Here is a 6,933-nt window from a genome sequence, read left to right as displayed (position 1 = left end):
AGAGATGACCTTTCTTGGATTTCTTCCCACATTCACACGCAACACACAAATGATGATTTTCAAACTTGAGGAGTGGTAGAGCTCTCATCTTTTCACAGGAAAAATGACCATTCATATATCGGAAGTTTAAGTGAGCAATCCTCTGATACCATAACCAACTGACATCAGGAACGGCTTTTGAGAGCAAACAAAGTTGAGATTCTCCAATGATCATGTTAATGTCCAGAAGATACATATTCTTGTTGCGATTCGATTTAATGAGACATTCTTTCCGGTCTTCTGTCATGATGTAGCTATGTTTCGTGCAGAACTCAACTCTCCGGTTGGAGTCAGTGAGTTGAGCCACACTTATCAAATTGTGCTTTAGGTCAGCTACATATACCACATTTGAGACAGAGAAGTTCCCATTGGCGAGGCTGCCACAACCTCATATCTGAGAGTTGGAGTTGTTGCCATACGTTACATAGTTAACATTTGGTGACAGTTTTAGATCACGCAAAAATTATTTCTGCCCCTTCATGTGCATGAAACAAACACTATCAATATACCATAGTATATCTTGTTCCAAAGGACATAGTTCCTGCAAAAATTAGTGATTTTTGGAGTTGTTAGGCTCCGAGTTAGGTTTGGGGACATGGCACGGGCTTTAGACTTATCTTGTGACTTTTGAGAAACAGATGCTTCTGAGGTTTTGTTCTAAGATTCTTTTGAAAAGAAGCAGAAAGCCATGGTCGTTTCATTGATCTAAATATCATATTCAATGATAGGTGGATTTTTATATCAACATTTCTCGGACCAGCAGCTTTTGCAGCTGTAGGAATCATAGTGTTACTTAGAGTTGCAGTTTCATTTTTGATATTTTTAACTTTCCACTCAAATTTCTGGTTAGTATCATTTGAAAATTTTTGAGTAATAGCATTTTTTGGCAACTCGTTCTTTATTTGCTACTTTTTATGGTACATTTGGTTTTGAATGTTGTTGTTTGAAATTTATACCATCAGATTTAGCAATGAAAACTCTAGAAACTGTCCAAGAAGAGTTAGTGTTGGTGGAATGAGTATCAATAGACTTTTTCGGAATGGGACTGACAACCTTGTTTTGAGATACCCAAATAGGAGGATTAGAAAGCCTCTTACAAAGGTGTTGTGGTTCCTAGTGAATGGGTTCATAGTCCGAGATACTTTATTCTTAGAATGCTTAATGAATTTGGAGTCATTCCTTGACCTAATTTCCTTTTTAGGAGCATTTTTTGCTTCTCTCTTAGGATCTATCACATCCTTCCTATTTAACAATGGTTTCTTCATAGATTCAAATGATGACTTGGAAGATTAGCTTGCAAATGGATTGTTAAGCTTAGGCTTGATTAGCACTAATGTTGTTTTTTAAATTAGTTGAGAATTAGAAACACAAGAGTCAAATGAATAATTTACTATGATTTCTTCTTTTACGTTTCTATCAAAAGTTGCAGAAATAAAATTCAATTTATCCTAGTCAGGTCCAGTTGTCTCCGGAATTATTTCCTCATAACAAAATTGTTAGGAGGATTGTGGTTTGGAACTTGAACTACATTATGTGTGATGCTAGGCCACTAAGGAAGGATTTCGAGGCCTTATTCAGGTCCAGGGGTATCAGAGGCAGAAGAGGCAAGGAATCTGGACACTTGACAACTATGAGTTGCATCTCAAGAACCAGAAATGAAAATCAGTCTGAGGTCTTAGGAAAGGATGAAAATAGAGAGACATGGGTATCTAAATGTTTCTAGTTCGGAATGTCCCCCATAAAAGTTAAATTATGTAACTCCTTCAAAGGATGAGAAATAGGTTTTGGAAACTCGCTTCCGATACGTGGTGCTTTGGACCAAGGATGACAAACTTATGATTCATCGATTCAGTGGATGCAAGAATATCTATAGCATGATGTAAAGCATCAATTTTTGGCATTTGGACGTTTGTTATTGAAAATTAAAACATTCCTTTCAGAATGAGTTTGACATTACATGTTCACGTTCTAAAGACTCTATCTTAAGCTTCATATCCTCAATACGTAATTTAAGGTGACTCAGTTCACTTTCCATCTTCTCACTTACTTTTATGCCAGACTCATAGGCTTTGTAGCTGATGTTCTTAACTGATTGGATCTGGGTTAGATATGGTTCACAATGACATAATGAAGCGTCCAATCAATGGTTTGGTCTAGGCTTTCACTGTAATAGGGTCTTTTGGTTTATTATGCATTTTAGGTAGTATATATGTCAGTGTACGGTGAAGATGAGAGTTTACGGTCGTAAGCCTGTTTACGGCCGTAAACCCAAAGGTCGGCCCAAGTCTATTATAAATAGGGGTTTGCTAGGTCGTTTATTAGTTGTTAATGCCTCAAACTCTCGTGTTCCATTCCACAAGTTGTACCAGACGTTTTTGCTAATAGAAGCTTGTGCACGCTTGTTGATATTTTGTTTTCTACTTAGTTCTTAATTGTTATTGATTGTGTTTGCTGTTTGATCACTGGTAAGATCCGTTTTCAGGACCTTACAATTGGAATCAGTGCAAAACCGGTGTCAAATCAGAATCCAATCGACTTTTTAACTGTTTACGATTGAAAATTGGCTTCTACCGTGAAAGGGTTTTAAGATCAATTCAAAAATCAAGGTTTTATCGAACTTCTGGTAGTTCACAGCCCAAGCTTACGGCCGTAAACTGTGATTACAGCCGCAAACTCTTCACTGTTCTTGAACCGTAAGCTTGGTTCTAAGGCCGTAAAAAGCGCATCTTCAACAACTGTGAAATTCACCGTAAATTCCTATACGACCGTAAACTCAGACCGTAAACCGATTTTACGGTCGTAAACCATTCCCAAACCATAATCTCATAATTTGACCGGAAACTTTTTTTTAAAAAATCTTAATTCTAATTAATATTAAATGGAGTCACTAAGTCAAACTCACCACCATGAGCTGGATTCTATTATGAGAACAACCACTTGTATTCCAAGACTGCTCTCAGCTGAAGGATTTCCGGAATGGAAGTACAGGATTGAGAAGTACATCAAAATGAAGGACTTTAAAATCTTGAGAGTTATAATGAAAAACCATGTCATAATAACCACCACTATTGCGGGACATGTGGTTGATAAAGCGGTTGAAAATTACACCGATGAGGACTTTGAGAAGGTGGAGGCGCAGGAAAGGGCTTTGGCCACTCTGACTATGGCCTTGTCCCCTGATATCGCTCAAGGCTTTAGGGAGTACACTTCTGCTAAGGCTTTGTGGGAAGCCCTGATTAAGGTTTATGAAGGGAATGAAGACATGAAGGAGAGTCGCCAAGATATGTTGCGACAACGGTTTAACATGTTCAACTACATTCCTAGAGAAACTCTTGAGCAACAGCTGCAGTGGTTTACCACTCTTACCACTGAAATGACTATGGCCGGGATTGTTTATACCAAGTCTGAAATAAATAAGAAGCTATTGAATGCTCTCCCAAAATCATGGGACATGAATATAGTTGTGATCAACAAAGCTAAGGAACTTAACCGGCTCTCTCTTACTAAAATGATGGCGGTCATCAAGGCTTGCAATATTGATGACAAACAGCCGGAGATAAATCACGTGAATTCATACTCAACTATAAATCTCGAGATCTCCTCTAAAAATGCTCTTTCATCTTTCACTTCTCCTTCTGCAGGTCAATCCTTTTCTACTCAACAAGGTCAAGCTTAGTCCTTTTCCACTCCATCAACTACTTCACTTCTTGCTCAGTCATTTGTTGCTACTCAAGCTGGTTCTTCCTCCAATGTGGCTTCCTCATCAAACAGAAAGGAGGGTGATGAAAATCTTGCACTTGCTACAAGGTTTGTTAACTGCTACAATGCTCTTGTAGCTGGAGATCTTCTGCCCCAATTGTCTTTTTCTGATCTCGATCAAATTCATCCTGAAGATGTAGAAGAAATGGACATCACATGGCAAATTGCCATGGCAGTTTCTAGGGAAAAACAATTTGCGAAGAAGACCAGGAAGAACAACTGGGGGATGAATGCTGAGAAGAAGGTAGGGTTCGGCAAGGGAAAGCTATGTTGTTTCAACTACCACGAGCCATGTCATTTTTCTCGTGAGTGCCTAAAGCCAAACAGAAGATTGAACAATGATCGGACAATAGTTGCAGTAGGAAACAATCGGAGCGGTGCACAAGTCAACAAAGAGAAGGTGATGGTTGTCTAATCCTTTGACTGGGAGGATCAGATGCAGGCCCTGAACATATCAGGACCTGAAAATGCTCATTTGGCTCCGGTTTGTGATGATGCTCCTGATGAGGTTGTTGCAGCTAAATATCAAATAATGGAGCTGCAGTTTGCAATGACAGTATCCTCATCTCCTGAACCAAAAAAAAACCGAGGTAAGTCTACCCTCATGCTCTTAAGCTTGTAGTGATTATGTTAAATCACTCCTTGAGAAAATTGAAACCCTACATAGTGAAGTAGAGGACCTTAGGTCTGAGGGTTACCAACTTAGAAAAGGACAAAAACCACTTAAGGCCCAGTTAGAATCTAAAATAAAGGACTTTAGAAGACTTCAGGAGGACTATAGTAATAAATGTGAGAATTATGATTATATAAAGAGACAGAACGTTGAGTTATTGACTGAAATTGAAACATTAAAGGGAAAATTTGAAACTGTTGATTTTGGTTTTTAGAAAATTTGATGTATCAAGTGAGGTAGCTGTAAATATGATAGACCACTGCATGCAATTTAACCGTAATCAGTCAAAGGGTCTAGGGTATAATAAAGTGCCTCCTCCTTTCAATCATACATATCAGTTTCAACATTGTCCAAAGAGGAGATTGCCAATGAACCTTCCATGGTTTCGGCAAGCCATCAGGTTTTGTTTCAGGAGTATTTATTAATGTTGAAAGTACTAACATTTCTACTTCTCCTGCAGATCAATCCTTGAATCAGTCAAAGCACGAAGTTAAAGGATCTGTTTCTGAAAATAAAACTGAGTTTGAACCTGAAGTTTTAATTTTAAATAAAGACTTTAATTTTTCTGATGTTGCTAGTCACAATGTTTTTTGTGATGCAACTGCAACTTCTGATATTGTTTTGAATGGTTTTAAAGTGTTTGATGATGTGGTTGACAATTCTAATGTTTGTGATGATAATAATGACAAACCACAAGTTTCACAAGTCTCTCCATCTGATGCACCCTCACTTGCCTCACAATCTACTTCTTGTTCTTGTTCATGTTCATGTGAGAAAAGCAAGGGTGTTGGTATGGAAAACAAATCTGAGAAATGTAGTACAAGTTTTAACAAAAACAAATAGATTTGTTTCAATTGTGGCATTTGTGGTCATATAGCTAGGAATTGTCCCAATCGAATGTTTCTACATTTTGAGTCACCAAGAGGAAAGAATGAATCCAGAGGAAGGACTTTAACTAGAAAGTCCTCTAGAACTTATTCTCGGAATGATGATTGAAAGGATGATCGAAGTAGAAAACGGGTTGTTTTTCAAAAGCATAAAATGGTCTTTCATAACAGAATCCCAAACAGTTTGCCAAAACCGAACATGGCCAAGCCAAGGTCGGTTTCGTCAAGAAGCAGCAATGGGTCTTCAACCAATTATGGTAGAAAACCCATGTGCTCCAAGAAAACTAATAAAAATTCTATTTCAAAATCCCCCGGGACTGTTAGAAAACCTAATTATCAATGGTTGCCCAAAATAGCCTCCAATCCATCATCTATGTCCTCTGAGAAGTTATTAGATAATGATAAATTTGAAAAGGCATGGGGACAGCCCAGGAAAGTAATGACCTGGATTCCCAAATCTAAATGAACCCGCACATTTTGCAGGGACACTTGCGGGGGAATGTCGCCAGACCTTAGTTCGTCGATAGTGGCTGCTCCGGGCATATGACAGGAGATATAGCCCAACTGAACAACATTCAATCTTTTAATGGGGGATATATTTCCTTTGCGGGTCGAGACGAAGGCAAGATCACTCAAAGAGGAACAGTCACAAATGGGGTGTTAAGTTTCGAAAATGTCAAGTTTGCTCCCGAATTGAAGCATAGTTTGTTGAGTGTATCCCAAATATGTGATAAAGGCTATTCTACGCATTTCACTGATAAGGAATGCATGATTCTCAAGCCAGGATTTGTCATCCCAGAAGAGTGGATTCTTGTAAAATCTAAAAGGGATGGGAATGCTTACATCATCGATATGAATAGCAATCTTCCATAACAAGTTACATGCCTCTTTTCAAAGATCTCAGAACAAACTGCAATGTTGTGGCACCGAAGACTCGGTCATGGTAATGCGAAGAACTTGAATCGTCTTGCAAAGAAGGAAATGGTTCGTGGTTTTCCTGTCAAAGACTTTATATATTTTTAAAATTGTGTGTCATGTGCCCAAGGTAAGCATCACAGAAAACCACACCTGCCAAAACAGGTCAACTCAATCAGTCGGGTGCTTCAATTGCTACATATGGATTTGTTTGGACTAGTTAACGTTCTCAATATAAACATAAATTCATATTGTATTGTTGTGATTCATGATTTCTCTCATTTTACGTGGGTTTTCTTTCCATCCAAAAAGGCTGGAGTTGCTGATCTAATTAAAAAATTCATTGTGTTAATTGAGAACCAAACTAACAATCGGGTGAAGGCGCTTCATACCGACAACGGAACAGAGATCAAGAATTTTATTCTTGATCATATTTGCGTAGAAAAGGGTATTATGCGTCAATACAGCACCGCTCACACCCCTCAACAAAATGGTGTTGTTGAGAGGAGATACAAAACTTTAAAAGACGCTGCAAGGACGATGTTGTGTGATTCAAAACTACCAGTTTTCTTTGGGCCGAGGCGATAAACACTGCCTGCTACATTCAGAATTGCGTGTTGATCAAAAAAGATCAGATGAAGACCCCATATGAGATTGTAT

Source organism: Lactuca saligna, chromosome 3, assembly GCF_052625555.1.
Source record: "Lactuca saligna cultivar CGN05327 chromosome 3, ASM5262555v1, whole genome shotgun sequence".
In the NCBI taxonomy this organism is placed as follows: Eukaryota; Viridiplantae; Streptophyta; class Magnoliopsida; order Asterales; family Asteraceae; genus Lactuca; species Lactuca saligna.
This window is presented reverse-complemented; position numbering follows the sequence as displayed.